The sequence below is a fragment of the Pteropus vampyrus genome, unplaced genomic scaffold (assembly GCF_000151845.1).
Source record: "Pteropus vampyrus isolate Shadow unplaced genomic scaffold, Pvam_2.0 Scaffold26, whole genome shotgun sequence".
Taxonomy (NCBI): domain Eukaryota; kingdom Metazoa; phylum Chordata; class Mammalia; order Chiroptera; family Pteropodidae; genus Pteropus; species Pteropus vampyrus.
In genome coordinates, this window is record NW_011888807.1 from 1084009 (window position 1) to 1110435 (window position 26427).

The 26427-nt window shown below is 32.1% G+C and overlaps 1 protein-coding gene and 1 pseudogene across 1 annotated transcript in view; both read right to left on the minus strand.

Moving 5' to 3' along the window:
* EPHA6 (EPH receptor A6) overlaps nt 1-26427 on the minus strand; it is an 841299-nt gene that overhangs the window by 798511 nt on the left and 16361 nt on the right.
* On the minus strand, nt 16614-16732 carry LOC111737420 (annotated as a pseudogene).

The following is a 26427-nucleotide window of genomic DNA, read 5'->3' on the forward strand; positions in this document are numbered from 1 at the left end:
CCCTTTAACTTCCTAATCTCCTATAGTATGAAATAGGAGATGACTCTGAAATATGGATGCCAGACTAGATTGCATTTTAAAAAATTACTTTTCAAGATGATTTTGTTTGCGTGTGTATAGATAAACCCAGTCAGAGTCATCCATATTTCTATTGAACAAAAAACATTTAAGCCGGCACTTTTTAAGCATTTACCTTTGAATTTTATAATACTTCTCACCTAATCTGAGCAACTGGATCAAGATAATGAACAAATCTTATGACAGAAGTCTATTGACATTTGTATTTGGTCTGCAATTTCTGAATTAAGCCTGCTGGGAAGCTAACCTTCATGTCTTATTTACTTCAGCTTTGAAGCCTGCTCAAGAAGATAGCTCTAACTTTTGATAGCATATATTTTCCCCTAGAAAATTTCTTTTTCTTTAAATTCTCCTGGGAAAAGCTGTTACTATGTGTTGTGTAGACCAGAAAGCAAAATTACAGTTATGTCACTCATGAATGTCTGGACCTCAATATTTTCATATGTGTCTAAACTGGATTACCAATCTTGGAAATTTTTACAAGAAATAAAAGGATAAAGCAATTCAGGTAAGAAATCAAGAAAACAAATGCAATCTAGTCTGGCATGAAATATATTTTACTTCTTGAGGATATAAACATAACCATTTACCCCACCTCAAGAAATTCTTCAACACTGAAAAAAAATAATTAGTATTATATAGCATGGTAAAGTGTGCCAATCTAATTTTCAAATAAAACTTTTCAATATGAAAGTTTAAATATTTTTAAAACAATTAATGTGTTCATTAATAGTTTTCATAAATCTTTCTTTTAACATATTTTGGGACATTTTTAGAAGAAAAATTAGATGTGACCAAAATTTCAGTAAAGTAGAAATATTAAAAACAATTTAAAACTCAGTCTAGGATCATTATCACCTGTTTAGAATTTGAACATACATTAGTCATATTTCATTAGGAATAAAAAGCATAATAAAAGCTAATAGTAAAATCTAACTTGCAACAGGAAGTTAATGAAATATATGTATACATAAGAATGTTTATCCATACACACGCAAACAAAATCATCTTGAAAAGTAATTTTTTAAACTGCAAGCCCATGTGGAATAAATGAATACATTTCCAACAGTTAATAGTATTCCAACTAATTTTTGCTATGTCCAAAAAAACTGTGAGCATTATAAAATAGATTGCAACAAAATTTTCCATATTCCTAACCCTGACATTTGATACATTTGATACAGGGACTATTTAATAAGTAATCAGTAAGTGTATTGAATGAAATAACAACTCTTTTTACAGTACCTACCCCTATATTACCTGACCAAATCCTACTGCAAGTAATTTGTAATAACTTTATTGTCTATCTTTTGGGGAAAAATGTATTTTGGCTTTCTATGAGATTACAGAGGTCCTAGGTATCCCAAAATACATTAATATTTCATTTTTTTCATATAATTTACCCCAATCTACTTGGTGAAAATAATTTTTTATATTCTTAAAGATTATAATCCTAGAATCTCATGGGTCCTTTGCTTAAATGTTTCATCATCTCATGGGTTACAGTTGATATTCACATATCTACTTATTTACTCATGACACATTCAATCAGTTCTAAAAGAGTATGTTTTTTTCTTTTTAAGAGAAGCATTACTCTATTTTGCACAATAGTAATAAAAATATTAAAATACACTTTAATTGTAGGGGATTCCTTAGAATTCTTTCTGTGTCACCTTACCATCTTGGAAGAGAAAACTAAAGTGTCAATCTATGTTTTGATAAATGTCCAAATTATTTTATAATTATCTCTCCTCAGAAGCAGGCATGAGAGGGTAGGTAAATATAAGAAATTACTATTTAGGATTAGTTCCTGAGAGTATTTTTGGTTAATAAATTATCAAGAATCAGATATAAGTTTTTTTAATGGGATCTTGCTAGAATTATAGTTTTTCATTTATATGCAATATCAAACACTGTTTCTTATGCAAGATAAAAGAGTTAAGGCAAAATTAAATCGACCTTCCCTTTACTGGTTGAGATTTCCAGAAAAATGAGAGATAAACCTGGCTTCTGATAGGTACAAGTTAGCATGCTCTGATGGACAGAAGCCAGGGAGTAGGGTCCAGAATCAAGGAAAAGAGATTGCTACCTTATAGGTGAGACATAAAACTCAACACACTCCTATGGACACTTCCATAACTACAAGGCAAACAACAAACATGAGTCCCCAGTCCCCAGGAACAGTCTGGACATGGTCTAAGAGCAGTCATTAAGATTGTGTTCTCTTCCAACTACAGCTATGGTAAAATTCAGTAACTGTCTTGTAACAGAGATGTGGGTTGCAGTAATGGTTGACAAATAAAGTTAGAAAGAAATTTAGTTTCTGGCTTGATATACCATATCCAGTAAACTAAGAGAGTCCTCTCTTAGTTTATTCTGACTTCATTTTTTTAGTTGAACTGAGAAATCTAGTTGAATTAGTTAAATTTAATTTCTCAGGCTACTAAAGGAGTTATTGCATATCACTTCCACATATCAAATGTACAGAATTATCCAGTGATTTAATTCTATTTTTTTTTCCCTAAATATGTTTGCTTTAGTGTAACAATCTGAATAGAAAATATTTTCCTTTATTTTTGTAGAAGAAAGATCTAGGCTCATAGTCTCTTTCCTCTATTTTCACAAGAGCACTGATTTTCAAAATGTGACAAAGAGCATCTGCATTAGAATCATTTGGGATGTGTGTTAATAAAGTATATACCTGGACTCAGCACTACTGGTTCAGAATCTTGCATGGTATATACAGGCAATTAGTATCCTTCTGTCTCTCTCTCTATATATCTCAATTATTTTTAAACAAAATTCTCACAAAATTCTCTGTGCACTACATTTTAAGAATCACTGCTTTCAACTTTTTGTCTACCCACCATCAAAATACAGTTTACATCAGGTACCAGTAAATATCGAAATGAAGCAATTTCCTAAAAACAACACTTGCTTCTGATATAATTTTATATTTTTTATTCCCTTTTGTTTTATTTTTAATTTTTCAATTCATCAATTGGGTCACAATACACAGTCAAAAACACTGTTTAACAGATGTAAGCTCCATGATTTTGTCTTCTTCAAGTACCTATTGAGCTATAACTTTCTAACTCTAATTTGACTCTCAAATATTAGGAAATTTTAGGAATTCATCACTCACAATTCAAGTAGACATTCAAATACATCATCACTGCTTATGACAAGTTTAGGTAAATATGTTTGTAATTCACAATATATCCCAGAATTGGAACTGCAAAATAGAGTCAGTTCAGAATCAGGAGAACAGCTAAGATATTGCAAAAATCAGTGTGTCCTATAGATATATTACCCATTATACCAATATATTCCTTAACCTACAGAACCTGTTAAGGATATACAGATATGTGCTAGGTTCCCCATTCCTAGTAACTCAAATCAAGTAAAACCTGATAAAGTGATAATAAATTAGTTGTGGGTAAAGATTAGAAATTCATTATTGGACTTCATTCATTGGAATTCATTAAGGCAGGCAAAACAAATAAGGAAGTAAGACAAAATTATCTTTGGTAATCTATTGAGAGCAATTGCTAAGATGTTGTGACCAACATCGGTAGAGAAGCATCATCAAAATTACAGATGTGAGGGGTTTATTTTCATATCCAGCCAGATACCAAGTCTCTATATTATAGCACATGAGTTGTACTGTTGAATGAAAGTTAATTGGGCACAGCATGAGACTAATCCTAACACAATTGCTCAGCAAATTAATAAGTTTCCTTAAAGCCCCCACCTTGAATTCTTACAGATTAATTATATTTGGAAAAATAAAACACACTCTTTTACATACTGCCATTTAATTATACCATCTAAAGTAGAGAAATTCATTAAAATCTGGAAATTAATTTTATTCTTTGATCATAAAATCTATTTTGTTAAAATCATTCATTATTTAAAAAATTTCACTCATTAATTCAAAAATATTTGACTTGTCTTTATACTAGTTTCTTTCGTAAGTGCTGGAGAGACAGTAAACATGACATACATATATCTTCATGAAATGTACAGTATATATTATTTTATTAATATGTATTCAAAGATGGCCTTAATTAGTCTATGATTTATATATCTTTAAACTATTTGATCTCACATATACTGGACAAATTGGGGATCAGTATCCCTTAGAATATAATCATGCATGCTAGAATCATCTTGGCTGATTTTTTATTTCAGTTGGTATTCCCCTTTTGTTACTATTTTCTTGATCTCTCTCATGTTCTCTATGCCTTTCCTCCAAGTACAATCTTATATTTGTCTCTCACTCATTCATAGGTCAAGTTCTATAACAATTATTTTTTGGTGTAAAGGGTAATATTTTATATCCCACAATTGCTTACAGAAACTACTCATTGTTATTTATTTTTCATGGGATGGTATGGTACTCTTATATTTCATAACAATTTTATTGTTTTGATAAAAATTGTGCCATAACTTTAAACTGGCTACACCCAACTCAGATATTCCAAAAATTCAACCTTAAAAAAGTGAACAAACCAATAATAGCAAATTGGTTTTTAGTACAGCAAGAATTCAGACTTTATATAAAGATACTTAGGATCACTCCAAATCACTATATTAAAAAAAATAATAATAATAACCCTATAAGTAAAAATTATTTTCCAAATATTCCGATCTTCTAGACACATTTTTCTTATATCTATGTAAACTCAATTTGTGTCATCTCATAAATGCTTCATTATATTTGAAGTCTTAAAGATAAAGTAGATACAGCAAGACCTTTATCTTTGGAAGGCAAAAACAGTGAATGTCACAGCATGATTAAAGAGAATAGCATATATGTAGAGACTAGTCTCAATTTAAATGTGAATAACTGAAAAAGGCAAATGAATAATGTATGACATACATTTCTGTACCTAATCACAGGGTCAGTCATGGAAAGTTTATAGGTATTCAGGGCAGACCACAAACACTGATGATCAAGTTTATAGATATAAATAAGGATGCAAACACAGAGCATCCTTCTATCACTAGACCAAATCACAATCTGGTCTTACAAAAAAGATAGAGAAGCCTCAAAATTAGAATGAATATATGAGATTAATCTAACAACAGAATCTTTGCTGCTGTGTTAAAGATTACTGAAACTTTTCTATTAGGTCAAGTCTTACTGCTAATCCTCTAGTCTGGAAATGAAATGTGCCTCAAATGGGTCCAAGTTAAGCAAAGAAAGATTTAGTGGGAAAGAATTATATGGCTCCAATGTACTTTGTGCATTTTATATAAATATAAATATACTCAAACACAGCATATCTACAGAGCAATACCGATTTCTGTAAAAATAATGAAAAGTATAAACTTAGAGAAATGAGCAATAAAAGAAAGAAAATTTCTGATTATTTTTAAATAGTGCTACTTTTAAAATAAACATTTTATCAAAATGCCATATAAACAAAGGCTGTTCCAGGGTCTAATCAAAGTAATAATTCATATGACCTCAAGATAGGCCATTGTGGGCTGGCTGTCAATCCAAGTGATAATTATACTCATAAGCAAACTTGTTAATCATTCCAAAAATCCTTTTATTCTTTTTAACTTTTTAAAAATTAAGTTTATTGGGGTAACATTGGTTAATAGAATTATATAATTTTCAAGCAATCTCTTTATTTTTAATGTAACATCCCAAGTTATCTTTTTAGAAAAAGGAGTTCATGATTTCTACGGGCTAAAATCTAACTCCATTACTACTCTTTCTACCTATTCACTGCCACCTCACTCATAGAATTGCCTTAAAAATTGACCAAACATCCTTCTCTTCCTACTTAACCTACATCTGATTTAATTAAATAAAGGGTTCTATACATTTAGAAATATCTGAAGAACTTTTGGTTGTCACAACTGGGAAGAATGCACAAGGATACTACTAAACATCCTATAAAGCAAAAAACAGTTCCCCTAACAAAGGACTATCCAGCTCAAAGAGAATCTTCCTTCCAACTCCTTCTGTACCCATAAAGAGATCATTCTCGCCCTAAAAATATTTCAGTGATGTCTTCAGTACTAATTCTCACTCTTCCCTGAAGGCTCTAGCACTCCATGGGGACTCCCAGTAGTAAATGCAGATTGATTTAAAAAAAGTGAAAGTCTTCAAAAAAAAAAAAAATTCTATGAATATTCCCAATCTATAGTTAAAGAGTATTATTTACATGAATATGTATTTCAAACAACATAGATTATACAGATACTCTCATGTTGTCACAAACACTCTAAGCTATCAAATCTCAAAATATTTTCATTAATGTTCACTTTTAGCTGAAAAATAAACTCTGAATCCTTATTCTTGCAAGATTTAAAACACACAAACAAACTTCAGGTTAGTAAGTGAAATAATGGCAACAGCTTGATCAAGAATATATTTCCAATTCAATCTCTCCACATTATATTTATATGTAAATTTCATATTAAAAAATATGAGAGCAGTGGTAATCCTGGATGCTGACAGCTCTACTCTTGACAAAAAGTTGAAAATGAGAGGACATGTATCGACTTGCACAAAGGAAATCTTACACAGAAGAGACGCTTAGTGGAAGCAGAGTATGAATTCTATGATGAAAGCACTTTTATCTTTTTTTTTAATTGGGATTCTAATACATATGATCACCTTAAATTTTCTGATAGCACCAAATTTTAAAGACATTGAATTAAAAACTACTGTAACTCTGAGAAAAGGCAACTAAAACACTTAAAAAGCATCTATATATAAAAAATATCATAAAATATAAATAAAAAGCAAAGTTCACAATATACATATATGTAAAACAAACCACCCTCAACTCAAGATATTAAGTATATAACAATGCTTGAGCTATATATAACATTACGACCTGGACAAAGTGGCACTGCTGGTTTTATTTTCTGAAGAATTATCTCTGTTTATATTGAAAGATGGTAAGATATTAGGAAAGCTACACATTAAATAAAATTAAAGATTTTCTAAGACAAAAAATAAAACCAATTAAGGTGCAATAAATTTATAAAGGCCTTAATGCCTATAACTGCATGTAATAAATTAATCACTGAGAGAATGTTAGCAAAAAATTGAAATTTACAATGTGTTTTGAAGCAGCAGTCACCAAACTTTTTGGTACCAGGGACCAGTGCTCCTATGTGAATCTAATGCCTGAAGATCTGAGGTGGAGCTGAGGTGGTGATGCTAGCACTGGGAAACGGCTGCAAATACAGATGAAGCTTCGCTTACTTACCCACCATTCACCTCTTGCTGTGAGCCAGGTTTTTAACAGGCCACATACCAGTACCAGTACCAGTCCATGGCCCTGAGGATTGGGGACTCCCGTTTTAAAGAAATAAGGTAATATTCCAAGCTTGTTTATAAGATTACAGTTAAAATGTAGTGCTATAGAAACAATTAGAGGTTAGAGAGAAGAGTGATACTTTACAGGAACTCTAACCTCTCAGATATAATCATCTCTAGAGAAGATATGTCACTTTTTTTCCCTCATCTTCAAGGACAACTCTAACCCTTGTCCTCCTATACCGATTACCAGAATATAAAAGAACAGGGAAAGGTCAGTTAAAACCTATTCTTGGTTTAGTAGTCACGATCTTGTTTCTTGCTGGTATAAACCTCACTAATTTACGCTGAGAGCTGGGTTAAGGTTCCCCATTTTCCTGTATGAGATTGATAGTGCTTCTGGTCCTTCATGCTTTGTTTAAGGTTTTCAGAGATGATATTTTTGTGACTATGACCTCAGACCTAAAGTAGTGCCCTTGCCTGAATTAGTGCCCTTGCCTGAATCATATCTTTTTAGGGAGAAATCTCAGGATAGATGGGAGGCTGCCTCTCATGAGAGAATCTGAAAGAGGGCATATATTTGGCTTCTTGGCAGCTGTATTATAGGAACCACAACCTAAGAGTACTCCATGGGATGTTCTAGTCCAGGACTTATCTTGAGTGAGTGATGGTGAAGGAGAGTGAAGAAGCATAGAATTAACGTTGGTGGTGTTGGTGGTGGCAAAGGTAGCAGTTTCTGTGTTCTCAAGGCACTGCTGTCAGCATCTGAAACTATTCTTTTCTCATAAAGAAATGCAAATTAATACATTATGGTACTAACTTTTACTTCATGCATTAGAAAGATAAAAAGGTTTGCCAATATACACTGTTGTTAGGTATATCAAAGTAGGCTGGGTTTGTTATAAAAAAATAAACTCCAAAAGTTCAGTGGGCTGCACTGTCCTGGAGGAATGCTCTGCTCCTGATAATAACTCAGAAACCAAGGCTGAATGAGAAGCCACCAACTTGATCAATGCTGGTCACCATGGAAGGGAGTCATAAGCCTCTGGAGAGTGCTACACTGGCATTTACTGTAATATACACATCACTTTTGATCTAAATTTATTAGACAGAGCTAGCTACATGGCACCATCCAAACCCAAAGGTGGCTAAGAAATGCAATCCTACTACATGCTTGGGAAATGGCCAGAAGTATTTTACAAATGATATTAATTACTACCATATTTTTTTTCACTTTTATAGCTGATAGATTTCCTTGAAACTTTGAAACAAAAATTAATTTTATAATTTAGTATTGTTAACTCACTTGATCACTACAATGAGGTCTAGTACATCTTTCTCCTTTAAAAAGTCACTGTAATGACTCAACTTTAACAAATTCGGGTTTCTATTCTACCCCAAGACACTATCCAGTAATCAGGGTTCAATATCTCCCTAATTTTGAGTTGGTACTTTTCCTGCCCTTCCCAGTATTCTACCTTCAACCATAAGAATGACAGAAGTCAGGGTTAAAAAGAGAAATCATACCACTTTCCTATATATAAACAAGTCAGCCAGCAAGTAATTCACACCCCTAGTCGTCTCTCTACCATCAATTTTACTCTCCTTGTCTTCTGCTCAGATCTGTAAAACATTGTTGTTTACACTCTTGCTCACAAAAATGGGTCCAAAGTCCAGAAGAACAAGGCACTTCAAACTTCCTGTAAGAGCAGTTTGGACCACTGACACACTTGTTAATAAAGAACAAAATAACAATACTTTCGTGGAGTCTCTTAGGTCAAGAGAAAAGGAATAATTCTGAATCAATCAAGAGTAGCGTAATAATAGATTTTCCTACCACAAGGTGAATGTGTATTTTGCCAACAAGAGGCAGAATGAATTGGGTATTCAGTTACCAGAAGGACAAACTCAGGAAGTCGTTATTCCTTCTCAGAAAATATACAAATCTCCAACTCTGAGGTACGTGTTATAATTGCATTTCTTGTCTCCCTGCTGTTGGGCCCAGACATGTGATTAGCTCTGGTCAGTGAGTTGTGAGCTAAGTGTCACATATTACTTCTGAACTGGAGCATTCAATGGTTGATGTAAGAACCTCTCAAATCCATTTATTCTTTCAATGTTCATCGCTACTGTTATCGTCCAAGTTACCATAATTTGTTCACCAAATAATGGCAACTGATCTCCCATAATCAACTCTTGCCCTCTCTAACCACTGTTCACCTGGGGCCAGAGCAATCATTTAAACAAATAAACTGGTTTACTTCATGCTCTTCTTCCTTAACACCTGCTAATAGTTTCACTGATGTCCCAACAAATGCCTAGTAAGTGCCTACCACGTCAACAGCCCACCCACCAATTAGGACCAAGATACCAAAGCTTTACCAAGCTTACAACATTCTTGGAAATTTTGTTTCCTCTTTTCTAGTCTGCTGCAACTATTTTCTAACTGACACCACTGACTCATCTGTACAAGGTTTTAGTCATTTCCAGAGAGAGCATTATAAAATATTAATTACGTTATATACTTATTTCTTAAAATAGATTAATGGTTTCTAGTCAATTACATTTCCCAATTACATTTCCCAAATTGTCCTGTAAAACAATTGAATCTATGATACTAAGTATTAAATGTATAAATGAACACTTTAATAATGACTTTCAAGTATATATTTTTTAAATCAATAGATAAAATTATTCAAATGTTTCCTTTTAAAATGGAAGCCATAGAAATGTAAAAAAAAAAAAAAATGGCACTTTATGGAGATAAAACAAACAATCAGCCTTTCTCAGTCAGGCTCCACTAGCTACATGAACTTGCTCATTCTCACAGTATTAAATATCTATCCATAAATGACCACCAGTTAAAATAGAAACAATGAAAAATACTGATGTAGAGTTACATTAAAAAGATAAAATATAGTAAGATTGTAAATAATTAACTATTTATTAATTTAGGGAAGGCTTTCAACACATAAAAAATGTGTTATTTGCAGATAAATACTGAAAATGCAATTTGACCTCATTTCAACGGAACTAAAATATGATCATAAAAATGAACTGAACCACTGAGAATTTTAGTGCAAATTTTATAAATTTCAAATATCAAAATATTAAGAAGTGTTTATGCCATATCAATTAGATGTATGTTAGCTGGTATATTAAAATGTACTTTTGAATTGTTCAAAAATCATAATTATTTCTTAAATAATTAAAAGTATATATTATCACATAAAAAGTGAACTTCTGCTTTATATTTTTATTTAACTTTAAGTTAATTTTATTATACATTTAATAGTATAATAACCAAAATGAAATGCCTTTATCCAAAGTTTTCATACTGCACCAAAAATATATGAACTATTATTTAAAGGTATTAAAAACATTATATAATAGTGAAAAGGGTACAGAAGTAAAATATTATCAAAACATCCTGACTTGAAAAAAAACAGTTCAGGATCACCTCATTTTTCAATTTCTCCTCTGTCTCCAATCACTTTTGCCCATCACCCCCACCCCTCAGAGACAACTGTGCCAAAGTAGTTGCTCTTTCACAGAAATGCCAAGCTCTTTCACTTTCTCTGTGTCTTAGGATGGCCTCTTCAATCCTTTGGAAAAGTTCTTTGCTGCTGACTCTCCCTCATCATAAATAATGTCAATCAAGATTCTGTACATAGAGACACATAAATCAATGGAACAGAATAGAGAATTTGCAAATAAACCCATACATACATGGTAACTTGTTTTTTGACAAAGGTGCCAAGAATAAACAATGAGGAAAGGACAGTCTCTTCAGTAAATGGCACTGGAAAACCTGGATGTCCACATGCAAAACAATTAAATTGGACCCTAATCTTACACTATACAAAAAAAACTCGAAGATTAAACACTTAAACTAAGACTTGAAACCATAAAACTTCAAGAAGATAGCATAGGGGAAGTGCTCCTTGATATTGGTCTTGGAAATAATTTTTTAGATATGACACCTGAATCAAAAGCAACAAAAACAAAAATAAACAAGTAGAACTATATCAATCTAAAAAACTTCGGCACAGCGAAGGACACCATCAATAAAGCGAAAGGCAACCAATGGAATGAGAGAAATCATTTACAAACCACATATTCAATAGAGTTAACATCCAAAATATTTAAGGAATCCTTACAAAAAAATAGCAAAATAATTAAATAATCCTATTAAAAATAAGCAAAGGATCTGAATAGACAATTTTCCAAAGACATGTAAATGGCCAGCAGGCATGACAAAAGATGCTCATCATCACTATCATCAAGAAATGCAAATCAAAACCACAATGAGATATTACTTCAGATGCCTTAGAAGAGCTGTTATCAAAGAATAATAAATGTTGGCAAAGATATTGAGAAAAGGCAACTTTTGTACACTTTTGGGTGGAAATGTAAATTGAAACAACCGTTATGGAAAACAGTATGAAATCTCCTCAAAAAATTAAACAGAACTACCATATGATCCAGTAATAACCATCTATGTATATATATACCAAAAAAATAAAATCACTATCTCAAAAAGATATCAGCACCCACTTGTTCATTGCAGCATTATTCATGATAGCCAAGATATGAAAACAACCTAAATGTCATTGATGGATAAATGGTAAAAAGGATACTGTATATATTCATCTATATATGCACGATGAGATAATATTCAGCCTTAAAAAAGAAAGAAATCCTTCATCTGCAACAACATGAATGAACCTAGAGGACATTATGCTAAGTGAAATAAGCCATACAAAAAAGGCAAATATTGCATGATCTCACTTATATGAGTGTGTAGGGGGAAAGCTGAACTCTAAGTAAGAAGAGAATAGAATAGAATTGTGGTTACCAAAAGGTGTGGCATGTGGGAGAAAGGAACTTAAAAAAAGAAGAAAGGGAAGAAAAGAGAAGGGAAGGGGAAGGGAGGGGAGGGGAGGAAGGGAGGGAATAAGGGAGGGAGGGAGGGAGCGAGGAAGGAAGGGGTTTTCAGGGTTTGGTGGGAGTGATTATGGGGAGTTATTGTTTGATAAAGAGTTTCAGTTTTACAAGATTAAGTCTGATATGGATGGTGGTGATAGTTATATAACATGAATGTATTTAATACCACTGAACTAAATGTACTTATAAATGGTTAATATAGTTTTATGTTATATATATTTTGCCATGCACACACACACGAAAGACTACATAAGTATTACCTCCTGTGAAAAACCTTTATTGATTATTCCATGCACAGTAAGTCACAGTACCCTTCCTCATCCCCCAGAAAATCTTGTGCATATTCCTACTAGAGAATATTTACTGCATTGAATAATAATTACTAATTTAATATTTCTCTTCTGTGCTCAAGAAATCTGAGCTTTAATTGGAGAAGCTATTTTCATTTGTCTCTGTATTACAACTTGTGAATGCACAACACATTTCTATTTGATGTATAATAGCCATTATGAAAATTCACTGCTGTCTCCTGATCTTTGTATCCTCTTGCCCCAACCCACCGCCTTATATTTCCCATTCAAGATGCCTTTACGCATTGCTGTTTTCTTTTTATGTTCTTGTCCTATTGGAGTGGTCTTGGTAAATTACTTAACCTCTCTGTATCTGATTTTCCTCATTTGTAAAAAAAGGCACAATAATGGTACTTACCTCCCAGTGTTGATAAAAAATAAGTGTGCATAACCTATGCAGAACTGTAGAGTGCCTTTCCCCTTTTGTCCTATTTCAATTGATAACTCAGGACTAGAATACTTATCTTGGCAGCACAGACCAAGATACATTGTTAGATGCTGCAGCTGGGTTGAAATGTACACAAGTACAACCACAGTGAAACATAAAAACAACAGGATCATCTACCCTTCTCTCTTCTATTGTTTTTCTCTTTGACTTGAGGGAGGAAAGATGGTTCATCTTTTTAATGTAAGAATAAATCATAGCTTCTGGAATTCAATTAATGCTTGTTCAGTAGGTGTGGAATGAATGATTAAATGACTTGATCAACAATGTTTAAAGGTATTCTAGCATTTTGAGAAACAGTAATGAAATTGTAGAATTGTGCAGCACTTAATTTTCAAAACATTTTGATAAACAATATTCTATTTCAACAACCCTGTAAAATAGAAACTTCAAGCAATATCAGCACTTTACCACCAAAGAGAAAACTGTTACTCAAAAAGACTGAAATATTTGTCCAAGGCCATAAAAAGACCAATGTCAGCCAACTAACTTAGTTTGTGTGATGCCTGGGAAAAGGATTTTTCCTCTCTTAAGCTACTCTACATGTTTTCCAATGATTTCAAATTAGCAAATTTTGGATTAAATATTACTTGCCTAAATGGTTTGACTGTAGTTATTCATGTACCAGAACCCTAATTAAGAAAAGTTATTCTATAATTTGAGGGAATGAAAAAGATAATAAATGACTATCCTGTTTATGGAAAAAGTCAGAGAGTAAAGCTTCTTGTTAAGTGCTGCACAACTCACATGGCAACAGCTTTTTTTTTTTTTTAAATTATACAATCTCTAGATTATATTTCAGTTTCTTCCTATAGAATTTACCACCATTGTATAGAACATAAGATAGATTTTACACAATGTGAGAAATATCATCAACACTTATTTCTCCTTAATACTGTGAAACTCTTGGCGATAGTTTTTATATAAATTTCAATCCCATAGTTGTTTATCTCCCTTTCGAAATGACAAGGTTTATCGCATCACAATTTGGAAAAATCAATGATAGTCAGTTTTCTACTTATAGTTTCAGTGTGTTGTAGAGGTTCTAGTTCTCATTTTGTCAATAACTGCTAAGTGACCATGGACAAGTCATCTAATATTTTTTGGTATCATTTTACTCAAGTCAAAATTATAGAGTTTTGCTAGTAATCTCTGGCTTTCTACTTTAAATTCCTATTTTATATACTCAACTGCCTAAATAAATAAATATAAACGTAAGTAATACAAGGAAACCATGGCACTGCATTAAGAAATCAAAACATTGGTTACTGCCATCTTTCCATGATTAGAATATCAAAAAAGTACAATTTTTAAAAATTTAAAAACATATCACTTAGACATAAATAAAATTTTATCTAATACATTAAATTTTATCTAATACATTTGACATTAAATTTTTTTAATTTAACAAAAATACTTTGATCCAGAGAAAACTTTTGTCATATAAATATAAACCTTTTCCCAATTAGTATTTTCATATTATAGAGAATAAAACACATCTCAGAACTAATATACAAATGTATCATCAATTTGGAAATATAGAGGCAAAGGAATGATATTATAATTCCTGAATGAAGGTACTTTAGCATTAGGTCTATATGATGCCAACACATAATTTGTGCCATAGGTCAATTACTCTGCCTTCAGTTTTTCTTTTAATTTTTTTCTTTTTTTTCTCAGCTTTATTGAAGTACAACTGACAAATAAAATGATAAGATATATAAATTGTACATCGTGATGATGTATAATTTCTCCCTTCTTGTTAATTAACACATCCATCACCTCGCATATTCATCTTTCTTTTGTGTGTGACATCTAAGTTCTACTCTTAGCAAATTTCCATGATACAATTCAGTGTTATCCACCAGAGTCACTATATTACTCATTTGATCCTCTGACCTAACTCATAGCTGAAAATTTGTACTCTCTTATCAACTTCTTCCTATTTACCCACCCATTGGCCCTGACAACCACTGTTCTTCATTCTGTTTCTATGAGTTCAGTTTTTTTTAAAGATTCTATATATAACTGATACCATGCAGTATTTTCTTTCTCTGGCTTATTCCACTTAGCATAATGCCTTCAAGGTTTATCCATGTTGCAAATGGCAGGATTTCATTCTTTCTCAAGTTTGAATAATATTCCATTGTGTGTGTGTGTGTGTGTGTGTGTGTGTGTGTGTGTGTGTGTGTGTGTATCTCACATCTTCTTTTTCTATTCATCCATTGACAAACATTTAGGTTGTTTCCATATCTTGGCTACTGTAAATAATGAGCAATGAAAAGGGGAGTGTAGATATCTCTTTGATACCTTGTTTTCATTTCCCGTGTGTGTGTGTGTGTGTGTGTGTGTGTGTGTGTGTATAATCAGGATGTAGGTTTGTGGGATTACATGGTTGTTCTAGTTTCAATTTTTTGAGGACCCTCCATATTGTTTTACATAATGACTGAACCAATGTACATTTCCATAGTGAACAAGGGTTCCCTTTTCTCCACATCCTTGCCAATACTTATCTGTCTTTTTGACTGTAGCCATTCTAAAAGGTGTGAGGTGATAGCTCATTGTGGTTTTCATTTCCATTACCCTGATGACTGGCAATGTAGAGCACCTTTTCATATCCTTGTTGGCCATATGTATGCCTTTTTTGGAAAATGTTTATTCAGTTCCTTTGCCCATTTTTTTAACTGGAATGTTTGCTTTTTTGCTATTGAGTTGTGTGAGTTCATTTCGAATGTTAACCCTTTATCAGGTATACAATTTGCAAATATTTTTTCCTATTGAATAGATTGCTTTTCATTTTGTTGATTTTCTTTGCTATGCAGAAGCTTTTTAGTTTAATGCAGTCTCACCTATTTATATTTGCTTTTGTTTCCTTTCCTTTTGGTTTCAAATGCAAAAAATCATTGCCAAGACTGATGTTAAGAAGCTTATCCCGTATACTTTCTCCTAGTTTTATGGTTATAGATATTTAAGTCTTAAATCCATTTTAAGTTAATTTTTATATGATGGAAGACAGGGTTCCACTTTTATTCTTTCACATGTGGTAGTCCAATTTTCCTCTCATTTATTAATAATACTTTTTTCCCATTGTATATTCTTTGTTCCTTTGTTGTATATTAATTGACCACATATGCATGGGTTATTTCTGGGCTATTGATTCTGTTCCATTAATCTGTTTGTTTTTATGCCAATACCATGCTATTTTGATTATTATAGCTTCATAATACAGTTTGAAATCAGAAAATGCAGTGCCTCCTGATTTATTCTTCTTTCTCAAGATTGCTTTGGCTGTTTGGAATCTTTTGTGGTTCTCTAATTTGGGGAAATTTTCTATTTCTGTGAATAATGTCATTGGAATTTTAATTTTATTTATTTATTTATTTATTTGTTTGTTTGTTTATTTATTTATTTATTTATTTTTAGGCGAGGCAACCCTTGGTTGACCTCACAGATTTCAAGGACCTTGTCAGCTTACAATCTCTTATTTATTTTTTATTTTTTACGCCTACAGTACCTGGTCTTCCTTGGTGGTCTCCCATTCAAGTACTAACCAGGCCCGACCCTGCTTAGCTTCTGAGATTAGATAGGATCAGGCTTGTTCAGGGAAGCATGGCCATAGACGTCACTGGAATTTTGATATGGATTAAACTGAATCTGTAGTATGGAAAATTTAACAATATTAATTCGCACAATCCATGACTTGGAATATCCTTCCATTTTTTGTGTCTTCTTCAATTTCTTTCATCAATGTCTTATAGCATTCAGTGTATAAGTCTTTCATTTCCTTGTTCAAGTTTATTCTTAGATATTTTATTCTTTTTGATGCAATCTTAAATAGGAATGTTTTCTTAACTTCTCTTTTGATTAGTTCAGTGTTAGTATATAGAAACACAACTAATTTTTGTAAGTTGATTTTGTAACCTGCAACTTTACTAATTCATTTATTAGTTCTAACAGTTTATTTGTTTTTGTGAAGTCGTTTGGGTTTTCTATACATAACATCATGTCGATCTGCAAATAGTGATAATTTTACTTCTTTCTTTCCAATTCTAATAATTTTATTTCTTTTTTCTTACCTAGTCGCTCTGGCTAGGACTTCCAGCACTATATTGAATAAAAGTGGCGACAATAGGCATCCTAGTCTTGTTTCTGATCTTAGAGGAAGAGCTTTCAGCTTTTCTCCATTAAGTATGATATTAGCTGTGGGCTTGTCATATATGGCCTTTATTATGTTGAGGTACATTCCCTCAATACACAGAGTGTTGAGAGTTTTTTTCATGAATGAATGTCGAATCTTTTCAAATGTTTTTCCTGCATTTTGAGATGATCATAGGATTTTTATCCTTCATTTTGGTAATGTGGCATATCACACCAATTAATTTTTGGATGATGAACCATCCTTCCATCCTGACTTAAATCCCATTTAATCATGCTCTATGATCTTTTTAATGAATTGTTGAATTCAGTTTGGTAGTATTTTGTTGAGCATATTTACATCTATGTTATTCGAGGATATTGGCCTGTAATTTTCTTTTCTTATAGTGTCCTTGTTTGGTTTTGGTATCAGAGTAATGCTGGCCTCATAAAATGAGTTTGGAAGTGTTCTTTCCTATTTAAATTTTTAGAAAAGTGTGAGAAGCATTGGTATTATTTTTCTTTACATGTTTGGTAAATTCACTAGTGAAGCCATCTGGTCCTATATTTTCTCTATTGGTCTGTTCAGGTTTTCTACTTCTTCATTATTCAGGCTTGGTTATTGTGTGTTTATATCCACATGTTTTGTGGTTTTCCAGTTATCTTTCTGTTATTGATTTCTAGTTTAATTATATTGTAGTTTAAGCAGATATTGTATGATTTCTACTTTTTTAATGTGTTAAGGTATACTTTATGATCCAGAATTGGGTCTATCTTGGTGAATGTTCCATGTGAGCTTGAGAAGAATGTATATACTGCTGATGTTGAATGAAATAATCTGTCGAAGTCAATTATATCCAGTTGATTAATGGTTTTGTTGAGTTCAACTATATCCTTACTGATTTTCTGTCTGTTGACTTTGTCTATTTCTGATAGAGAGGTGTTGAAAGTTCAAACTATGGTAGCGTATTCATAGATTTCTTCTGGCAGTTCATCAGTTTTTGCCTTACAAAGTTTGATGCTCTATTGTTAGGCACATACAGGATTGCTATATTTCATAGAGAATTGATCCCTTCTTTATCCATAACTATCCTTGCTGTGAAGTCTGTTCTGCCTGAAGTTAATCTAACTACTCGTGTACTTCTGTTTAGTGTTAGGATGCTATATTTTTCTCCACTATTTTCCCCATTTTTTAGTCCATTTAATTATTGAAATTCAATGTGATTATTGATATAAATAGATTAATATCTAACATATTTGTTACTGTTTTCTATTTGTTCTCTGTTTCTATTTTTGTCTTCATTCTTTTTCTGTCTTTTATGGTTTAATTAAGTATTTATATCATTCCTTTTTCTCTCCTTTATTAACATGTTATACTTTTTGTATATTTTTAGTGGTTGTCCTTGAGTTTCAATATACATTCACAATGAATGCAAGTCCACTTTTAAATAAAACTATGCCTCTTTGTAGGTAGTGTATCTTATAATAAAAAAAATTCTACTTCTATTTTGTATTGTTGCTGTCACCCATTTCACTTACATATAAGTATACATAAATATACATACAGAATGTATTGCCATCATTATTTTGAGAATAAAAAATGTTACCTGTTAGATCAATTAAGTATAAAAAAATTAAAATTTTGTTTTTTTTTACTTTCACTATTCCTTCTTTGGTGAGCTTCCTTACTTTACACAGATCTAAGTTTCTGACATATAGTATTTTCCTTCTCTCTAAAGAAATCCTTTTAAAATTTCTTGGAAAGCAAGTCTATTGGCAACAAATTCCCTCAATTTTTGTTTGTCTGAGAATGTCTATTTCTCCTTCACCTTTGAAGGAAAATTTCACAGGGTTCTAGCATGGTGGTATTTATGTCTCAACACTTTTTGCTCCACTCTCCTTTTGCTTGCATGGTTATGAGAGGACAAATATAATTGTTATCTTTATTTCCCTACAAGTATGGTGGTTTTTCCATTTGGTTTATTTAAGAATTTTTTTCTTTGATTTTCCATAGTTTGAAAATATGCCTAAGTGTTGTTCTTACTATTGTTGTTATTGTCATTGTTTGGCATTTATCCTGCTTGGTGTTCTTTGAACTTCCTAGGTCTGTGGTTTGGTGTCTGACATTTGGAGGAAATTCTCAAATAATATTGCATCAAATATTTCTTTCTTCTTCTGGTACTCCCATTATGTGCATGTTGCACATAACTACTTTTGGGTATTCTCTTGGTATTTTTTTTCCAGTCTTTCTTCTCTTCGCTTTATGTTTTTTGAGAATTTTATTGATATGTTCTCTAGCTCAGAGATTCTTTACTCATCCATATCTAGTCCAATAATAAATTCATCAAAAACATTCTTTATTTGTTACAGTGATTTTTATCTCTAGCATTTTTTGTTTGTTTCATTTTTGGGATTTCTATCTCTCTGCTTACATTGCCCATCTCTTCTTGTATGCTGTCTAATTGATCCATTATAGCCCATAGCCTAGTAATCATAGTTGTTTTAAATTCCAAATTTGATAATTCCAAAACCACTACCATGTCTTGTTCTGAAGCTTGATCTTCAAATTTTGCTTTTTGCTTTTTTGTATATCTTGTAATTTTTTCTTGATAGTTGGACATAATGTACCAAGCACTGGTTTCCATGGCTGTTTCTCCTTATAAGTCTCTGCTCTGAGAAGCAGCGACTCCCTGTATTTGTCTATCTGGCCCCCAACCTGGGATTAGCAGTTTGCCCTGTGTCCTCCCCGCTCTTACAGAAGAGTTGATTTTTCAGTCTGTTCAGCTATTTACTTCTTGTTAGGACTGAATGGTGACATAAATTCCTTATATTTGAAACTCAATTTTTTAAATTTATTCCCAAATCACATTTTAAGATTACTTTCATTCTTTTTTGCCTTTGAATCACTAATGAAAAACTTTAAATCAGCATGGAGCATCATAAAAACAAACAAACAAACAAAAACCCACAGGTAATATACTCATTCTTTATTAGAAGTTGAAATAGGGAAATAACCATAGACTATCAGCTTCAATATCAAGGGAAAAAAATACACTCAGTATGCCTTATATTAAGATTAACATAGTGTGGGTAGTAGAGGAACATTTGAACATGCTGCTCACCAAAAAAGGCATCCTTTGGTTATTTATTGGTAAATCATCAATAAATATATCAGCATATCACAATAATGAAAATGAAATCTTCCCTTCACTTCACTCACCAAAATAACTAAAAAAATAATTCTGAAGTGTCTGTAACAGCTAACAAAAGCTAAGTACTAAGATCAACCAATCAATATTTATTGAGGACCTACTACATGCTTAATAGAATCTTAACAAGAACAGAAAGAAAATGTTCAAACTTCATTAAAAATGTTTATAAAGGTAGATCTGGGTTGAAATCACATATGAGTATATTTTTAAAGTCCTCAATATGATTTTGATGTGCAGCCAAGGTTAAGAACCTCTGGTTTCTCATGATAAAGTACAAACCACTTAGTGTGGCATTCAAAGCTCATGTCTTGACCTCTATTTTTCTTCCTTCATCCCTGCCTTCCTCCTCCTTCTTATTAGTCTCGCTTCCCAAAATGCTATCATATGTAGTTTCCATGTCCTTGTACATATTACTCCCTCTGCCTGGAATGATTTGTAATCATTAGTTATCTGATGTATAGCTACTAACATTTAAACACTCCGCTCAAGCTTCACTTCCTTTATAAAGTCTTTCTTAAGATTAAAAGTAGATATGACTACCTCTTTCTTCAAAGTCTTTGGTAACTGTTACATATTTCTATCACCACTTCTACAACAGTTGTTGCCACCCATTTTACTGTCTCTTCATATTAGACAGTAAATTCCTAAAGAATTAAGTTTACCCATATTTTTATCCTTAATGTAGGACTACTAGTCATATATTTAATAATTATGCCATTTCAAATGTAGAAATCTAGGTTTGATTCCAAATTCTATAGATAACCTACTAGTTTGTGATCTTGAGTTGCTGAACTGGAGTAAACAATATGACTTACTTCCTAGTTCAGATGTTAGTACTGAATGAAATAATTTACTAAAGTTCTTAAACACAGTAATAACTCAATGTTACCTATATTATTGTTGTTGTTATATGGTCAGGGACCTCTAAATATATTCCATCTCTAAATTCTCAAAACTGAATAGGTGTTATTTTTGCTATTTTGTAGGTGATTAAAGCAAGGCCAAGATATTAAGCTATTTTCCCCAAAACTCATCCTTAATAAGGCATAGGACTGAGATTCAGCCCCAGGCCTATTTATTATGCAGCTCTGAACAGTAAAAATTAAAGAAATACAAGGATATACAAATCAAGCACCTTACTGACCAAAGTGTAATAGTAACCTATCTCTGCTTTAAAAATGACCACTTTAACTCCAAGCAAACAACTCTCTTTAATTCATCTTTAATCACTTGTATGAGTTTTAAGGAAAAAAAAATTCAGGGCGTCTAGGTTTTTGTCTCTCCATTCTTGGCAATTCAGAGCAATTCTGACATCATGACCTTAATTATTGCTTCTAATAAATGAGTTGAAGTATCAATATATCTTCTAAGTATTTCCTACCTATTTCTAACTCTCCTTTCTCATTCTGCCTTTCTTTGCACTTATTTGTGAACAGAAGAAACCTAAGCTATGCATGAGTTTTCCCTTATTTCACAGCTGCCTGTTTTAATTAGAAAAAGGCATGGGCAGAAGGCCATGCAGAATTTCTTCACTATGGTCTTTATGTAATAAGAATCCTATTTTCCTCTACATTTTTTTCTAAATTTTTAATTCGCTAGTATTCAAAACCTGAGTTTATGCAAAAGTTATGTTCTATGCAAACTGAGATAACTTTAAACAGTTATTAAACAGGAGCAGCAGAAATCTTCTGTAAGATTTTCTTTCTCTAGAAATTTATTAAAGGAGGCATTTTTTAAATATTTAAATATACTTAATTTATACAAATTTATAATTTATGTTTAAATTCTTAGGTCATGTTTTTATCTAATCATATTTAGTCATAGTAATTCTGGGGTTTTTGTTGTTATTTTTACCAGTTTTGAAGGAAAGTAGTACTTTAGGCTCCTTTCTTATACACCATCCTTGCAAAGAGGCACTTCAAGCTTTAGAAAAATGTTATTAGCTCTCTTAATTTGGATTAGCTTTTTTAGTCTAGGTTTCTTTCATATCCTGAGATAGTGCATTTATTTATTCAATTATCTAACCTTTAGGAAGACAAATAGTGTGTTAAGAATACAAGCTTTGGAGCCATAACATCTACATCCAAATCCTAACTCTATGTGTTTTCTAGGGCAGCCATAACAAGGTATCCCAAACTAGATGGCTTAGAACAACAGATATTTGTCCTAGAGTTCTGGGGACTGGAAGTCTAAGATCTGGATGTCAGCAGAGTTGTTTCCTTCTGAGAGCTGTAAGGAAGAATGTCTTTCGTGCCGCTTTCTTAGCTTCTGGTGGTTTGCTGAAAATTTATGGTTATCCTTGGCTTGTAGACAGATGACTCTAAAATCTGCCTTTGTCTTTTCATAACATTATCCCTGACTGCATGTCTATGTCCAAATTTCCCCTGTTTATCAGGACGCCAGTCATATTGGATTAGAAGCCCAGCCTACTCGAATATGACCTCATCTTAATTAATTACAACTGCAATGACTCTTTTGCCATAAAAGGTCATATTCTGAGGTACTGGGTATTAGAACTTAAACATAAATTGAGGGGACACAACTGAATCCATAACACTCTGTAACTAATACCCTTTAACACTGTGCCAGGGTATTAGTGAAGTTACGTTACTTAATCTATTTTGTGTCCTGATTTCCTCACCTATAAAATATGAAGGTCATAACAGTAATATTTACAAGTTATTGTGAGGATTACATAATCAAATACACTGAAGTATTTAGGACAATGTCCAGCAGATAAGTAAGCAATCAAAAACTCAGAGTTTATGCCACTGCATTTTGGACAACTATTTCTGGGAAATGGAACATAGAAAGTTTTTTAAAAGATGGAACACTGGCAATCTTAAAATCCATGCCCTTAAAAATGTCAGTTACTAGATATTTTAAAAATATAAACTTTAGGATCAATTTTGTTCTATAGTTTAGGAATTATTTTATTTTTAAAAGCACAATAATATGTAAGATCAATATTGGGTAAGTTAGATCAATATTGGGCACAATATTTTGTGTTACAAATTTTCTCATGTTAACCAACCAAATGGTAGTGACCAGAAAAATGTACTATGTTTTGAATGCATTAAAATTTTGGACATAGAATAAGCCATTTGCTAAAAGTGAAACTTTTTGTAAAGAAAAAGTTAGAAGTTCAGGCCAACTATGTTTCCTTGTCTTATGTAACTGCAAGATAAGAGTTTTATCATAACAAGGGATGTTTCAAACTATATTTGGGTAAAAGCAAATATATACTACCCTTTTGAGAGACTGGCTTCAAGATTCTTTTATAACATAACTCCTAAATTGCTGATACTTTATTAAGCGTAGTAGCAAATGATGCCTAAATCCCATGAGATGAACCAGGAAACTATACAGACACTAATTAGACAAAGTTATATTCAGTAATTGAGTTTTTAGAGTAAGGGCAAAAAATCTAAAATAGGTTATTTAGATGATTATATGATAAGTAATTAGATATATATGTTGGATTTGGCCACCCATTACCCATTCCACTGTTTTAGTGACAATATTTTTAAGGAATTATTTGTTCCACATAGTGACTAGATATGATAAGGTTATCATTCTAAGTGTCCTACTCTATCTATGATGCAGGGGCTCATGACCTAATCTAGGCTAATCCTACTCACTCTTGCAGGACTGAGATTTTTTGCTGAGTAATACAATTACTGGAAGAAAGTGGTTGAAATCAAGTCAGCCCAATGAGAATGACAATTAATTCCTGATACCTAAATCACAGATGCTGCCCAGGTTCCTATCAATTTCCAAAGCTGATTCTCTACGATTCTGTAGATATCCAATATCTTATAAATTTCTTTTCTGTGTATTTTAGCTAAATTTAATTCCTACTGCTTATAAAGAAAGAAATAGAATGGATATAGATGAGGATCCTTAAATCAGGGCTTCTCAAACCATCTGCATCTAAATTATGCAGAGCACTTCTTAAAAATGAACAGTTCTAAACACTATTTCAAACACTATATCCAACTCATTGGTAGTGGGACTCAGCAAACTGTCATTTAAACAAGCTCTGCAGCAAATCTTACAGACACTAATACCAGAAAGGTTGCTATACTAGATTGGAATTGAAACAAAATAAAAACTAACACATGTGGAGGAGAGTTAAAGGCTGAAGACTCAAACTGTGCAACTTCTCGTTAGGTACTTAAATTGTCATTGTTACTCATTAATCAAGATTGCTTATACAGTGCCTAACAGAGTTTAAACGCGTCAGGATAAATCAGTCAATAATGATAAACAAAGAAGCAAACACACATAATAAAGGGCCTTATAGCCTCGAAAAATTATATATATAAAGAATGTGAGAGTAAAAATGACAATATTAAAGTCAGAAGTATTAATTTCTAATAAAACAAAGTTATATAATCCAGGAAAGAAATTCTCTATAAAAATTTTTTTCCAAATAATTCTTCTATTCTTTTAAAATAGATCATCATTATTTATAAGGGATATAGGTTCAGTATTTTTAAAAGTTTTAAGACGTTAATATAGAGGAAAATATTTAAATTTAATATCTTTGCATTTTCAATAATCTGAGTTGCTTGAATTCCCTTTCCCCTTTTAAGAAAATAGATTGATCGAACAGGCCTAAGACCTGCTTTCTTTCTCCTTTGTAGTTTCTAATTTGTCCTAAAAATTTGCCAAGTAACCTGATGTCCATATAAATTCCAACAGTAAAATAAGTGGAGAAATGTATGCTGCTTACTTACCTTACAGAGGTGGCATAACAAAGATAAACTGATAGAATTAATATACACAGTTGAAAAGTAATCATTTTTGTCTTTATTTTTTCCTAGTATGTCAAATTCTCCATCAACTGGAGATACAATGCATTTCTATATGTGCATTAATGGGAGAGAATGCAGAGTGTAAAACATCTTGAAGTTTTTTCTCTTTAAGCACACAGATGCAATCCATTTACTTTGAACTTAAATTAGAACTGATTTTCCTAAAACTACTCAAACAAGTTATATTTGGAATATTTAATGCAATATGGCCTGAAATACAGTAGAAAAAAAATTACATGCTTTAATTTTTTAGTTCTTTTAATTACAGCACTGAGATTCGTGAAAAAAACTCTTGAGCTTCTAGAGCAAATAGCATAGTATTTCAGATTCTGTGTGTGTGTGTGTGTGTGTGTGTGTGTGTGTGTGTGTGGACAGTAAGTATTAGGTCAGAGAGAAAGTAACTGCTAAAAAGTAATGAGAGCTATAATAATAGCTATGTAACCTATTTTTTAATTTGGCACAAAATTCAATAATAAACACAACATACAAATTTTATTTCAAATATATTCCATTTCCTATGTATTACAGTCATAAGTATTTAAAACAGAAATTTAATCATTAAATCAGAATGATGAAAAGAAAAAGAGAACAGGAAGTAGATGTTACCTCTATTTCCCCATGAGATGGGATGATAGCTCTCATACTTCCATGGATTGCCACATACTTAGTTTTAAGAAGAAATACACATCGTTGAATACCAAAATGTTTATAAAATTATCAGTAGTTTCCAAGAACAGGAGAGCAACCAAATGATCACATCTCCTTTCCTCCAAGTACTTCTGAAGAGCATAGACTCCTAGTTCAGCTATTTCTACTACAATTTTATCAAGAAGGGAGCATGATACAGTGGTTGAGAGCACAGATTACTGACAGAAAATAAACTGTGTGGACTAAAAGGAGATTATTGTATTTAATTGTATTTCTTCCTCTCTGTATTATGTGGGCTGATTTTTCCCCTTTATGTTTGCCCAAAGTGAAAGCAAAGATCCCATTCCCTGCTTCAAATTTTTAAAAAATAAACTTTTAAAACTTTTAACCAAGTATTTTTAATAAATAGGTTACAAGTATTCACCTAAGATAAAATGATCTGTATGCCATACTGTGCTTCCTTTTACAACCATTACAGAATTGACCTAGGATAGCTTCCAAA